This window comes from Dasypus novemcinctus, chromosome 2 (assembly GCF_030445035.2).
Source record: "Dasypus novemcinctus isolate mDasNov1 chromosome 2, mDasNov1.1.hap2, whole genome shotgun sequence".
NCBI lineage: Eukaryota > Metazoa > Chordata > Mammalia > Cingulata > Dasypodidae > Dasypus > Dasypus novemcinctus.
In genome coordinates this window covers 119,292,408-119,308,852 of record NC_080674.1, presented here as the reverse complement: position 1 = coordinate 119,308,852, position 16,445 = coordinate 119,292,408, and positions in this window count along the sequence as shown.

Sequence of the window (16,445 nt, the reverse complement as noted above, 5' to 3'; positions counted from 1 at the left end):
TTGCTTCACTCAACATAAAGTCTTCAAGATTCATCCATGTTATCCCCTCTGTAAATACTGCATTCCTTCTTACAGCTGAGTAATATTCCATTTTATGTATTATATATACCACAATTTGTTTATCCATTCATCTGTTGATGGACATTTGGGTTGTTTCCAACAGTTGGCAACAGTGAATAATGTCACTATTTGTGTGCATATATATGTTGGTATCCCTGCTTTCAATTCTTCTGGATATATACCCAGTAGTGGGGTGGCTGGATCATGTGGAAGTTCTATACATGGTTTTCTGAGGAACTGCAAAACTCTCCTCCACAATGGCTGATACATTCTACGTTCCCACCAGCAGTGGATAAGGGTTCCCATTCCGCCACATCCTCTCTAACACTTGTAGTTCTCTGTTTTTTTTCACAACCACAAATCTAATGGGTGTAAGATGATATTTCATTGTTGTTTTGATTTGCATTTCCCTAATAGCTAGTTATGTTGAACATCTTTTCATGTGCTTTTTAGCCACTTATATTTCTTCTTTGGAGAATTGTCTATTCAAATCACTTGCCCATTTTTAAAAAATAGGTTGCTTGTCTTTTTATTTTGGAGATGTAGGATTTCTTTATATATGCTGGATATTAAGCCCCTATCAGAAAAATGGTTATCAAATATTTTCTCCTATTGAGTAGGCTGTCTTTTCACTATCTTAACAAACTCCTTGGAAGCACTGAAGTTTTTAATTTTGAGGATTTTTCACTTATCTGTTTTTTCTTTTGTTGCTTGTGCTTTGGGTAAAAAGTTTATGAAACCATTTCCTACTACAAGATCTTTGGATGCTTCTCTACATTATCTTCCAGGAGATTTATGGTCTTGGCTCTTATACTTATGTCTTTGATCCATCTTGAGTTAATCTTTGTATAGGGTGTGAGATGGTTATCCTCTCCCTTTCTTGTGAATATCCAGTTCTCCAAAAACCATTTGTTGAAGAGGCCATTCTCTCACAGTTGAGTGGGCTTAGTGGTCATGTTGAATATCAGCTGACCATATATGCAAGGATCAATATCAGAACTCTCAGTTCTGTTTCACTGGTCGTACATCTATCCTTGTGCCAATACCATGCAATTTTGACCACTATAGCTTTGTAGTATGTTTTAAAGTCAGGTAGTGTGATTCCTCCAATTACATTTTTCTTTTTAAATATGTCTTTGGCTATTCAGGGCACCTTGCCCTTCCAAATAAATTTCATAGTTAGCTTTTCCAATTCAGTAAAAAATGTGACCAGGGAGATGAGACCCAGGTAGAGATGCGTGATTGCTCACAGCTGAGCTCAAGGAGAAAGTAAAAAGAGATAAGCTGACCTGGCATCTTGCCTCACAACAAGGTAGGACTCCAAGATCAAAGCAGCCAGGCTTTGGTGAGAAAATATCTGAGGATGCTTTCATTTGGACATTTTTGCAGCCCAGAACTGTAAGCTTTTACCCCAAATAAATTCCTTTTATAAAAAGCAACCCATTTCTGGTATTTTGCATTGGCAGCTTTAGCAAACTATGACATCCTCCCAAAATAGGAGGATATGCATTCTTCTCAGGTACACATGGATCATTCTTCAGTATGGATCATATGTTGGATCATAAAACATGTCTTAATAAATTATACAAAGCATCTTCCCTGATCATAGTGGAATTAAGCTAGAAATCAATAACAGAAGGAGAACTGAAAAATCCACAAATATGTGGAAGTTAAATAATGTACTCCTAATCAGTGAATCAAAGAAGAAATTGCAAGGGAAATGAGTAAATATCTTGAGATGAATGAAAATTAGATGTATGAAAATTAGAACACAACATAACAAAGCTAATGGAATGCAGTGAAGGCAGTGCTGGGAGGGAAATTTATAGCCCTAAAAGCCTATATGAAAAAGGAATAAAGCTAAAATCGGAGCTCTAACTGCACACCTGGAGAAACTAGAAAAAGAACAGCAAATTAAAACCAAAGCAAGCAGAAGGAAAGAAAGAAAAAAGAGTAAAGCATAAATAAGTAAAATTGAGAATAAAAACAATAGAGAGAATGAACAAAACCAAAAGTTGTTTCTTTGAAGCCCTGAGAAATCTACAACAAGATGTATCTGACTTATCCCCTTCTCATTTCTGTTTATTTTTAAAATACTTTCTTTGCGGTTATCTTATGGTTTGTATTACACAACCTACATCTATAACCTACTAATTTGAAAAGATATCAACTCAGCTTCAATAGCACACATGTTCTCTGCTCTCATATCTCTCTGCTTACCCTCTTTATGTTGTTTTGGCCCTACTTTCGTACTTTTTATTTTGCATATCCATTTGCAGGAAATGTGTCTATTTCTTGTTCACTTGCGTTCTGAATCTCATATGAATTAAAGAGCAGAGTTGCATATTGAAGATACAATACCGCTGGGTTTTACACATACCCTTTCAGTTACCCTTACTGATAATCTTTGCTTTTTCACACTGCTCCAAGCTACTCTTTTCTGTCGTTTCCTTTCAACCTGAAGAGTCCTTTTAGTAATTCTTGTAGGGTAGGTCTTTTGTTGTTGAATTCTCTCAGTTTCTATTTTTCTGTGAATATTTTGTACTCTTCCTCATATTTGAAGGGCAGTTTTCTTGGATAAGAAATTTTGGCCTGGCAGTTTCTGTCTTTTAGTACCTTAAATATATTACACCATAGCCTTCTTGCTTCCATCATTTCTGTTGAGAAATAGGCACTTAGTCCTATTGAAGGTCCCTTGTATAGAAGAATCACTTTTCTCCTTCTGCTTTCACAATTATTTCTTTATCTTTGATGTTTGACATTCTGATTAGTATGTATCTCAGAGTAGGTCTATTAGGATTTATTCTGTTAGAGCAGGTGTTCTTAACAAGGGGTCTGTGAGCTTGAACTTAAATTCAAGAAAACATTATTCTTGTGGGGATGTGTTGATCACTTCTCATAGCATAACATCAGTGTATGCTTATTCAAAAATTTATTAAATAATATATATCATAGCGTGGACTTAGTAAGGGATCTCATGGTTTTCACCTGACTGGCACAGGGGTCTGTGGTAAAAAAGGGTTAAGAAACCTCTGTGTTAGAGTATATTGTGCTTCTTGGACATGTATATTTATATCTTTCATAAGAGTTGGGAAATTTTCAGCCATTATTTCCTCACATTACTTCTGTTTTTCCTTCTTGGATCTTTCTCCAGGATAAACCATATGTTTTGTCATAAAACAGGTCTTAATAAATTTTAAAAGATTGAAATTGTACAAAGCATTTTCTCTCATCATAATGGAATGAGGCTGGAAATTGAGTTTCTTTTTAAACTTTCAAATTCTCCTTTATACTCACACATTTTCTTGTTAACATTCTTTATCTCTTTATGCATATTTTCCTTCATCTCTGTGAATTGATTTAGGAGACTTGTTTGATCACTCAGCCATTGATTAGTTGTTCCACATTCTGTGTCTCCTCTGAACTTACAGTTTTTTCCCTTAACTGAGCCATATCTTCCTATTTCTTGGTTGAACTCACAATTTTTTTGCTGATGTCTAGACATCTGATTATTCTGATGAGTTTATTCTCCAGGTCAGTTTCTCCCTCTTGTCTAGAGTTTCATTGTTGGTTGACTTTGTGTTAAAGCTCTCTTTGACACTTGGTCCAAATTATTTTAGAATAGACTGTGTTTAATTGATCAGATTTTTCTCAGCTATTCTTCATCTGATTCTTGCCCTAGATATGCAGTGCAGTTTTTAAGATTGCAATTTTTGTGTAATAGTTTCACCTCCAGGAGAAAGCTTCTTTCCTCTGTTCCTTCTCTGGGAATCTTGATCTATATTCTGTTTGTTTTTGTGCAGAATTTTCTCCCCAGCTCCTATTACTTATTTATATTCTCTCCCTCACTAAGAGACCTATTTTCCTTACACTTTTCAGTTCTGGGACCCTCCTATCTTTCAGCAGTTTGGCTTAACCCCCCATTTTCTCTGAGGATTTTCTGTCTCTGGTTTCTTCCAAATTAGGGTATCCTGTCCAGGGGAGCCAGATTGGGTCTATTCAGAATAGTGGGTCACTCCAGCAAAGTCTGTTTTGCCTTTAGATGGTCTAGCTAACAGAAACTGGATTCCCAGCCACCATTCTACCAAGCATGGGCTCATTCTCCTCTCTCTCTCTTTCTCTTTCTCTCTTTTCTTCCTGAAGCCCTTTAGCTTGCAGCACTCCTCTCCAGCTCATGTTCTGCCCTAGGTCTCTGTGGACTTGGGTCCCTGTGCCTGGATTTGTGTGACATTCTAACTCAGTGCTATGGGTGGTTCTATAGTCTGTGTCCCTAGTTGGAGGGATCTGGGTCACTGCCTCTGAGCAACTCCCAGGCTGTGCAGGTCCCAGTGACAAGATAGGGAAGTGGACTTGTGAGTTTGAGATGGAAATTTCCTACCTGATGTTTTTCTTTTTCTCTTATTCAGCATTTGTGGAGTTCTTCTCAAGTCTCTACCATCCTTCAGAGTTCTAAGGAAGAAGGTTTGTTCTTTTAATCACTGAATTTCTGGGGAGGTTTTTTTTTCAGGGGATAGCTTATATCACCATGCTGATGATATTACCTGTCTTTATCTTGTTTTACTTCTTTGATGATGTGATTGCCCACACAGAAGTTTCTAACTACCATTTAATTGAATTTATAAAAAATTTTTCCTTTCAAGGTTTTGTTACTTGTTTTGAAAGGCTTCCCATATAAGATTATAAATAAATTCACTCAGCCTATCTTGTAGAACAGTGTGACTCAATAGAACTTTCTTCAGTGATAGAAATGCTCCATATCTGCACTAATATGTGAGCCATTTGCCAGAGGATGTTATAGAGTACTTGAAATGTAGCTAGTACAACTGGGGAATTGAACTTAAAATTTTAATCATATTTAATTTAAATATAAATAACCACATAAGGCTATTGGCTACCACAACTAGTCAGTGCAATTTTAAAATATTTGAGGTTTCATTTTTTAAAATATTTAAATGTTTGAGCCCTTAGAAATTTATTTGGATAAGAGGAATTAATAATCAGAATTTAAATCAGTGATTTTTTATTAGGAACACAGATCAAATATCACTTGATTTTCAAATGAAAGATATAAAATCTAACTCCATTAAGATGAACTTATGAACATAGAGACAAATTTTTTAAGCTTATATTCTTGTGGCATGAAATTAAAAATACAAAATAACAAAACAAAATAATTTCTGGTAAATGGTTAAGAAGACGATAAAACAGTTAATAAGAAGAGATTGACTATGGGGATGAAAGATGGTGAGGTGACTACTTTTAAGAGAACAATTAAGGCTCTTCTGGTGAGAGTACATTTGAGCTGAAAGCTTAATGATGAGTAAGAGTAAGCCCTGTGAAAACCTGGATAAAAAGCATTTCAAGCTAAGGCAACAAGAAAAATAAAAACTCGGAGGCAAGAACAAATTATACTCTTCAGAGGACAGAAAAAGTATACCCTGTTGCTAGAGCCTCACGAGTAAGGAATGGTAAGATGATAAGAGGTTTGAGTACTCAGGGGACCACATCATGAAACTGAGGCTCAGACAAGCTAAGTAAATAAACCAAGTCTAACTGCAGGTGGAAGTGGCAAAGTTGGGACTCCAGGACTCCAGACAGGTACTCCATGGCCCCTGCTCTCAACTATTGCATTGCCTGTCCTTTGGAGTCCTCCTGGTTCTACAGGATGGTCCATATAACTCTATAAGACTAACCAGTCCACTATCCAATTCTAGAATACTTTAATAAAGAGGGATGTGAAGGTCTTTGGCTCCAATCCATACACAACTGTCAAGGAAAACCGGGATACTCCTGGGGTGAAGTGTTGCCCTTCCTGGTGGCTTTTGCTGGTCGTTCATTTTTGCTGGACTTCATTTCGCATTTGCTTTTGCTGGACTTCATTTTGCATTTCAAAGAGATTTCCTGTTATATTTGTGTTGGAGTTTTCTAAGTGGATCTAATGTTAAGCCATTCAAAAGAAAGGTCCTTAGGTGAAATGGTTATTTCTTACAGCCAGTGAACTATCTCTGGTAAACTACAGAGCCTGGCCTTCGTAAACAATTGTTATTGGGGTTTGACTATTTTCTGTTAACTTTAAACAACAGAAATCCACTGAAATGTGTTCATAACCTCTTCTAATATTAGATAAGAATTTTTACTTCTCAGGGTTTAGGGAATTCAGACTTTTTGAGTAAAAAAAAAAGTCCTTTTTACATCCTTTTCAGCACTGAGATTCTTGCCCACTCCTCCATCCTACCTTCTTGCCACCTTTCCCGCTATCTCCTTGTTGTGCAGCATTCTCTTAAACCACTCGAGGAAATCTTTTTGAGTCTAATCGGTCCTCTTAAATATGTTACTTCATTCAGCAGCACCTGGCTGTGATGTACATATGTAGGATGATCATACATACTACCCTCCTCAGAGGGCAAATGATTTTGAAGGGACACAGAAAGCTAAACCTCGAATCAGCCTGTTCCCTCTGGGGCCCCTGGGGGTTCAAGGCAGTTTGGATTCCAGGGGGCAGCAGAGGGATAACTTGCTGGGCTTGGCTGGGGTATGTCATGTTAGGTTTGGTGGAGGAGGGTTGAATTTGGAGGGCTGGGAAGAAGGCTAGAAGGCTGGGATGCAAGGGAAGACTTTGACTTTCTAGACTCCTGGTGTCTTCCAGAGGAATTGAGGAGGTGGAGAATAGAGTGGAGCCAGGTGGATCAGGGGCTCCATGGGGTGAGCTTGTGGGCAGGCCTGCTAAGGAGGACAGACTCTTCTTTAGGTAACTTAGAGGGAAGAAACACAGGAGATGTGTGCAGCCATTCAGAGGTGGGGAAGAGTAGAGGCTCAGAGGTCACAAAGGGAGCCAGTCACATGGTTCTTTTATAAGCAGTTATGGCGGCTCAGTTGGCTAATGTTTATTTCCAGCAGAGGTATCAGTTGAGGAGTGGTGTAACATTTCTGAAACTTAAATGTCTTTCTTGATTAGGAGGGGAAGTTACAGACTGGGGGCCTTGAGTTGAATTTGTCGGTTGTATTTGATCCACAGATGTTCTTGAAAGAAAAAAAATTGGTAGTTAGGAATTTAAAATCAGAGACTTGCTTTTAAAAAATCTCAGGTTTCTGGTTCTCTTGAAAAATGAGAAGTCTTGAAACCCTGAGCCTTTATACTCACAAGGCAGCTGTAGGTAGGAGCTGAGTGGCAGCTGCCTTCAGAGTGCCTACCACTCCTGCTGCCAGCCAGATCACTAATTCCCATTTTTCAATTGGACTGTTGATACTTGAGTTTGTATTCTCTTCCTTAGAGAGACCACTTATATTCATTTGCTTTTTTTTTTTTTTAATGCCAGAAGCCATTGAGCCACATGGCTCCCCTGAGTTGGTTTTTTCGTTTGTTTGATTATTGTTTTGTTTTCTTGTTTTAGGAGGCACCAGGGACTGAACCCAGGACTTCCCATATGGGAATCAGGTGCTTGACTGCTTGAACTATATTTGCTCCCCTTGCTTGCTTTTTTTTTTTTTTTTAAAGATTTCTTTATTTATTTCTCTCCCCTTCCCCCATCCCAGTTGTCTGTTCTCTGTGTCTATTTGCTGCATCTTCTTTGTCCACTTCTGTTGTCAGCAGCACAGGAATCTGTGTTTCTTTTTGTTGCGTCACCTTGCTGCATCAGCTCTTCGTGTGTGCGGCGCCATTCCTGGGCAGGCTGCACTTTCTTTCCGCTGGGTGGCTCTCCTTATGGGGGACACTCCTTGCACGTGGGTCTTCCCTACGCGGGAACACCCTTGCGTGGCACGGCACTCCTTGCGCGCATCAGCACTGTGCATGGGCCAGCTCCACACGGGTCAAGGAGGCCCAGTGTTTGAACCACGGACCTCCCATGTGGTAGACGGATGCCTTAACCACTGGGCCAAGTGCGCCGCCCCCCCTTGCTTGCTTTTGATAGGGAGTATGATTTGAAATCTTTCCCCCATTCCTTGTTCATTCATTCCTTGATTCCTTCATTCAGCACTGATTGATCGCCTGCTCGTTCAGGTGTTGTAGGGGGCTCTGGGGATTCAATGGTGAACTTGGTGCCCATCATGCCGCTGCCCGTAAAGACAGGCATTGGCTTGCGTGGTGTGAGGAGTGCTGTTAAAGACATGTTATGAAGGGATCAGACTTAAGGGATGAGGAGTGGGGGCGGGGAGTGTCAGGGAATATTTTCTTGAGGAATTGAGATTTAAGGTGAGATGTGGAAGGTGAGTAAGTGGAATACAGCAGAAGGGAAGAAGAAACCAAGACCCTGAGGAAGGGAGAGCCCTGCAGGTTGGAGGCACAGGAAGGGCCTCTGCAACTGGAGGGAGGGAGGTAGCTTCCCTTTGGCAGTTCTTTTATTCACTGGGTTCCATCTTCAAATAATATTTTGAACAGCTGCCTAAGGGCCTGGAGTGATTTGGGCATGGGGGAGGGGAAGCAGACAATAAAAATTAGACACCACAAAGAAGTAAATTGTGCAGTATGTTTTTCTTTTAAAAGTTTCTTCCCTCCCTCTCTGTACTCCCAGCAAACGAGTCTGTCTAGAAGTTCCATCATTTATCAATCCCTCTGGCCAACTCCCTAAGCTCCCTGCAGGCTTGGAGTGGTTCAGGAAGGGGCTGGCAAAGTGACAGCAGCAGGCTTAGCAAGCACACTATCTGAAGACTGTAAATATGATGTCTCAAATGCAATGCACTACTATTTTTTAAATGTGTGAGAATGCTTTTATTATCAATAAAAACAAATTTACGACGACAGAAAAGAAAAGAGGAATGTGAAAATGTTAAGACACTTAGATTCATTGATTCACCTAAAATATTTATTCAGGCTAAATACATGCTAGGCATTGGATAGATTATCTGCTGTACACAAAGAGGTGGCTCCCAGATCTGATGAAAAGGACATCAAATCAATGGTGTGCTTAGGTAGTTAATCTCTCTGTCCATCATCTTCTAATAGCAGCACCCCTCTAGCACATAGAAAGAACTTAAAAATATCAGCTCTAGAAACAAATTTAGAGTTAAAAGTCCTGATTCAAGTTTTGTCTCCAGAGCTTACATAGGGAGTGACTTTAGGCAAACTATTGTTTCCTCAAATTCCTCATATGTAAAATGAAAAAAAAAAACCAAAACATACATGAACTACCCTTCCTCCTTAGCATGGTTGCTGTGATTAATTAAATGAATCATTTTAAGTGCAAGCATTTTGTGAAACTTATAATTTTGGACAAATGTAAGAGTTGTTAATAGCTTCATTAGAGTAAGATTTAGACCCTACTTTTAAGGAGCTAAAGAAATAAAAGACAATGTTAAAAAGAATAGAAGACAACTTTTTATCAAAATGGTGAAGAATTAGGATTAATGCTCCTGGAAGTTTATCAAGTAATGAACTTTAAGTTTATTAAGGGAATTATACAGGGTCAGAAATATTTATTTATTATCTGCCCTAAAGCATAAATAAATAGAAACAGTGTTAGGCTACAAAAGATTCAGACTGGCTCACAGGAAACATTTTTTGGTAGTAAGGATTATTTTGTATCAGACTCACACAATCACCACTTTTTTTTTTAAACCTATGCTACCTGCTGGATCTAAAATAAACAAGGTAACATCCCTACTTTTCACATAGTCTGTGGAAGGGTCAAAGAAATTTCCTAATATATTTTTCTTTAGCATCTTTATAAATGAGGTAGATGATTATTTCTTTTGGAGGGTTTTAGAATAAACTCATCAGAAAGCAAGAAATTAATAAATTATACAATTTAAAACTCCTCCTTAAGGAACTTTATTCTGTGGCATAAACTGAACTGGCATTGACTAACTTAGGTTATTGAAAAAGACATTTAGCTGATCTCATAGCTCTGATATTTCCCCCTTCACCCATTCTTCACTAGCTGTCAATTTGATCTATAAAAGTTTGAATCTGATCATACTTCTCACTTTTTAAATAATTCCACTAATGATCACCCTTACTTTTGCCTTTCTCATCTCTTGTCCCTGATATTCTATCCATACCAAACTACTGACATGTTCTTGAAGAAGCCAACCTCTTTCATGCCACCCTGCCTTTGCTCAAACAACTTCTTATGCCTATAGTGCCCACTCTTGCTGTTTGTGTCAGATAAAGGGCTACTCATGTCAGCTCTCATATTATCTCCTGATACCCTGCTTCCGCCCACCCCAACCTCTGGCTGCCTGTCGACCCTCCAGTATACTGACTCTTTCCCACATAACCCACTGAGAAGCCTGTGCATACTGCTGAGGAGCTACTTCTGATGCTTCATGGCACTATTTTTCAGTAACATTCCTGCTACTTACAACTAAATCTCAAGTTCTTTTATGCCAAATTCATGCCTTGCTCACCTTAATATAGCACATTTTCTGACACACACATGTTTTTCAATGAATGACTAGATTAATAAGTTAATACCTACAGAAGGGCACACTTCCTATTTTGTTTTGTATTATATTTAGCTGACAGGGCTGACAATGTTTTCTTACTTGTCTCTGAACTGTGGATCTGAGGTCTAATTGACATTTCAGCCATAATTCCTGACCTCCTAATATAGTAAGATAAAGTTTTGGGCCCTCTGTATTGTTTAATTATGTCCAAACTAATAAGGAGCTTATCAGATTTTATCTTTCCTTTTAGTTTTCAGTTAATAGTTACTTAATTCCTCACTCACTCCATTCTAGAAAGCCTTGTCTATTATTGACACAAACTTAATGTCTGTATTCATGCCATGCCAAATTTGCAGGAGACTTGGAAGATTTTACACTGACCAACATAATTTTCAAGCCATTTCTTGAGTTTCTACATGAAAAATTACTGCTCCCATTTAAAGAGGGTTTCAAATAACTTTGTTTTAAATGAATCAACAGCTTGGTATGATGCAACTTTCAACTCCTGTGTCATGATCTAGTTTAATTAACACTGATTCAGCAAGCTAAGTAAATATAAATAGATTTTTTTCCAGTAATGACACTTTGATCAGTTAGCTCTCTATATAGCTTATTCCTATTAGTCATTATGGAGAGAAACCAAAAAATAGAATTGAAGAATCACTCATCTTCTACTATGTATGCACAAAGTGACCTTGCTAAATTAGCAAAGATCACATCAAGCATGGAAGAATTTAAATGTGAAGAAATCAAGTGTCAGAATCAAGAGCTACCTTGGACAGGGTGACTTAGGAAAACATTTATCATCAGTACCTGGATTCCTCCTTTTAACCCCTTTTCTACTTGTAAGACAACGGTAAAACTTCTGATGTAGCCATCTAGTTGGAAAGTGTGATATACCATGATAATGTTCTCCAGTTAAAGCACCTCACCTTGGGAGGGCTACAACAGCCGGCAACCAGGTGAAGGCCACAGGGATGGTAAAGGGTCTAGAAACTGTCTTAGTTGGAATAGCTAATGAAACTGGGAATGATTTGACTTTTCCTTTGAATACAGTCAAGTAGCTCCTTCTGTACCTGATCTTTCTGCATATACCAACTATAAACTGGGAAAAAAACAAAGCAAAACAGAACAAAAGTGATCTAATAACTGTGTAATGAACAAAAGCAGGCAGAATCTGGAGGAGAGTCTCATGGAAGAAGGGAACTATATGAGGCGACTAACTCAGTTTTAAAAAGTTTTCAACCTGAGGGCAAGCCAGAGTTAGAACCAGTCTTTCTCCAATCATGCCTTTCTCTAGTTCAACATACACAGTGGCTCCCTATTTCCCATATAATAAACTCAAAAATTTTAAAAACTTATCCAAAACTTTCATAGAAAGCTTGGCTTAACAACCTTTGCTCCTTTAAGTCACTATGGCTTCAAAGTTTCTCAGCTCCTATCTGAGGCCAACCACTTCTTTTGTGCACTGGATCCCAACTCTACTTGCCAGCTCAAGAATGACTGCTCCATTTGTCTTTCTCTCACCTGCATCATCCTTTTATCCATCTAAATCCTGTACTTGCTCCAGCAACTGCTGAAGTCCTTGACTTCTCCTTATAACAGAAATCCTTGAATTTGTTTATATCCTTTCTTTCCAGTCTCCCTTGAAGCTATTTCAGTTATGCTTAATCCCGTCAACACTTGTTTAATTCATCAGTGACCTTCTTGTTGGTAAATATGGTAGTCACTTCTTAGTCCTCATCTTACTTGAACTGTCAGCAGTGTTTGATATATTTGATCACTCTCTATACCTAAAAGCATCTTATTCACATGCCCACTGAGATTCCATACTCTTTTGGGTCTCCTTGTCCTCAATAGCTGATCTTTCTCAATATTTTTTATGGGGATTTCTCTATATTTTCAATCTGCAAGTACTGGAGTTCCTGACCATAATTCCTCAGAATGCTTTTCTTTCTACATTCCTTTCATAGGTGATCTCATCCAATCCTAAAGTTGCAAATACATCAGTACAATCATGAATCATAAATTTATGCCACCAGACCTGAACTCTTTCTTGAACTTCATTCTGTTGTATACAACTGCCTACTGAACATCTCTCAGTTAGGCATCAGATCAATGTCTCAAACTTTATATATCCAAAGCAGAATTATATTACAACCCCATGCCCCACTCGGGTGCCAAACTTGTCCATCCTCTGGTTTCCCCATCTCAGTAAATAACAGTCCTGTTCTTGCTCAGGTCAAACATCTTGGCATCATTTTCAATTCTATTCTATCATACTTCAATATCCAAATCATCAGCAAAACCTAATGTCTCTACCTTGAAACTATATCCAGAATCTGACCAGTTCTCACAACCACACTAGTCTGAACTTCATCACCCATGAACAACAGGGCCAAATAAGCAACAGTCTCTATAAACACCTTCTACTATCACCAAAACAAAGGGAGTAACGTCTCTATATACAATCCCTAGTGTGCAGGATGTGATGATACTGTCACAGCAGAGGGAGCATAGCACTAGGAACCCAGAGACCTGGGCTCAGCTCTGACACAAGAATGTAACTTCGAAACAATGAACTTCTATTCATTTTGTTCATATCTTTAGCACTGAACTTAACCACTTACCACATTGTCTTCTATCTAATTATACCTCTACCTCTCTGAAACACATGACCTACTAAGGGAAGGAACCATTATTTATTTCTGATAGGATGGTAGTTGGTGCTTAATAAGTGTTTGTTGGAATAGAAATTGATTTTGAAGGTTTTAGTTGGATTGAAGGAGGAGCTGCTTGAATTATGACTAGATAAAAAGAAGCTGAAAGGAAGGAGATCAGTTAAAGGAATATTGCAATAATTCAAATGAGAGGTGATAAGGGCTTAATCTCTATGGAGATTGTGTAGATAAATTTCTGTTAGAAGTGACAAAAATTGATGAGTAATTTAAATGAAAGGGAGAAACAGCTAGAATTTTGATGTTTCTAGATTAAAAACAAAAGCAGAAGGGTGAGGTTTGAGATGAATATGAATTTGAAAAGTTAATGAGGTCCATTTTAGATATGTTTTATTGAAGTGCTGTGAGCATCAGTTGAAAATATTCAATAGTAAATGGGGAAAATATGTCTGAAACTTGCATGGGGCTATGGGAATTAGTGATATCACTGGTAAATAGCACTGGGTAGAGTTAGACTGTTCAGAGAGTGTGTAAAGTAAGGAAAAAGTGTAGCATAAGACCAAGTTCTAGAGAACACAGTAACTTCAGAAGCAGGGGGAGGAAACTGATAAAGCAGAGACAGAAAAAAATGTGGTCAGTAAGGCAAAAAGGAAATAAAATCAAAATGAGAAGCCAATGCCCCCAATCAAGATGGAAGGGTTAGTTACTCGCACCAAAGCTCACAAGGAGATCAAATAGGATGAGAACAAGGAGGCAGTAATGGATAGTTTCCATTAGTGATTTCAGTTCTGTGGCCAAGAAAGAAATCAGAGGGTAAAGCACTGAATAGGGGAGAGAGTTAAACCAAAGCATATCTCCTCTTTCCAGAAGTTTTGTGGTATCAGGGAGAAGAAAGAGAACACTAAATTGGTAGGCAGGCTCAATATACTTTTTTATTTTTAATGAGAGAGACATAAACATGTTTTGGTGTCCATAGAAGAGGACTACACAATGATTACATATTATGGAAAGAAAAAAAGTGACTGGTAAAGCAAAACTCAAAAGGAGACAAGCTGGAAAGCTGTGAAGTATAGGTTGAGAAAGGAACTTAGGAAGCTGAAAATTCACTCATTCATTGATTCATACATTCAACAAGTATTTATTGAGTATCTACTATATGCCAGGTACTGTTCTAGATGCTTGGGATTGACCTGTGAAGAAAACAGATCAAGAAGGCTGCCCTTATGAAGTTTATAGACCATGGAGGTAGGGGAATAGGGACATAAAGGGCATACAAAAACAAAGAAAATAATAAATAGATATATTATGGTTTGTTGGAAGGTGAAAAGTGCCATGGAATAAAAATAGAGCATTATAAGGGGGATTGGGAGCTCAGGTCATAAGTCTAGGTTGCAATTTCTTAATAGGGTTATAAAAGAGAGTTTACTGTGAAAGTAAGACTTGGAGCAAGTGGAAGATTAGCTATGAGTATATGTGAGGCAATAGGAAAGGTTGGGAACACTCATAAATAAATTGGAAGAAGAGAGAAAAATTACAGTTTTAGTGTCAGAGAAATAACAAGATAAATAACTGCCAAGAGGAAAAAAACATCAGTACAATTTAGCTATATGTGTATTGGTGGGAGGAGAAAGGGAAAATAATCCCCTTGCCTGTGTTCCCCAAGGATCCAAATCTGGTAGCTTTGGACTCATTGTATTATACATATTAGCAGTGGGTTCTTTGGACAGGTTACAGCCAGAATCCTCACAAATAATTAATAGGTTCCATCAGACCCACAGAAACTCTAAACATGCAGTTCAATCTCATTATTACATAACAGCCAAGCAAGGGATTTTATAGCTAGTACACGTACCTCTCTATTGATTCATTCTTAGTCAACAAAATTTAATATTAAATTTAATTTGCTCAAAATGTTCATATCTAAAGTCACATATGAAATATATTTAAATAAAGTAACACACCACCTCTTTCAATTAAAGACAGCAATGTACCAAGGAAAAGTATATCTAGATGGCTAGGAAGTTTCTTGGTTTCCATCAAACCAAGAAAGGATGATTACTCACATTTTGTATATAGATTTATTACAGTGATTTTTATTTCCAAGGACCAGAAAAGTAGCTCCTAGTTAAAAATCTGTCTGGCAGTACTGATGTGCATTCACAACTTCCGATGATGCAAACCCTTCAAAGATGGAAACTCAGATTACCATAAAAAACCACTGCAGAATTTGAGAGTAATTTTCATTAACCATGAGAATTTATGGAGAGAGACTGACAAAAGCTATCCTAATTTATTACCTGTGGCAGTTTGGTATTGTTTATTAATTCCAAAAATAGATACTGAATTGTGTTTGTAACCTGGTCTGTTCCTTTGGGAGAATTAGATTGTATTAGACTCAGAGGTTTCACTTTTACTTTATTAAATGAAAATTAGGGCTAACCACATCATTAGGGTGACTTGGTTTGAGTCCTCACCTACAGCTAGCCTACAGCTATGAGCTATATAAACAGATGCTCAATCAAAGAGAGGGAAGGAGAACACAGAAGCAGGTATGCGGGAATAGAGAATGCTCCATAGACACAGTCCCAGGAAGAAAGATGAGCCATATAGTCTACAGCTGACCTTGTGGAGAGACCAGAGCAGCCAAACCTGGAAATAAATGAGCCCTGGGAGAGTGACTAGCTTTATGCCAGTCTACAGCTGAGATCAGAAAAAGCTGGGACCATGGAACCTTAAGAGAAAGGAGGAAGGCAGACATCACCTGCCATCTTGTGTCAACACATGGCAACAGACTTTGGGTGAGAAAGTACCATTTATGGTACCTTGAATTAGATTCTTTAGGGTCTGGTAACTGTATGCTTCTACCCCATATAAATATCTTTTATAAAAGCCAACAGAGTTGTAGTACTTTGCATCAGGACCCCTTTGGCTGACTAATACAGAATTTGGTACCAGGAGTGAGGTGGTGCTTTTGCATTCACAAGATGCTTCAATGGTTTTATAAATTGGTGAGGGGTATTTTTTGGAGGAATTGTGAGGTGCTTGACAGAAAAGGCCTAGAACGCTTTGAAGAGACTTTTGGTAGGAATATGGACACTAAAGAGACTTTTTATGAGGACTTAGAAGTAAATGATGAAACTATTATTGGAAACTGGAGGAAAGGTGATCTGTGTTTTAAAGTTGCAGAGAACCTAGCAAGATTGACTCCTGATGTTTTACAGAAGGCAGAATTTGAAAATGGCAAGTCTGAGCTTTAGCTGAAGAACTTTCCAAAGCAAACTTGGAATATGGCTTGACTTCTCCTTTCAGCTTCTAATAAAATGC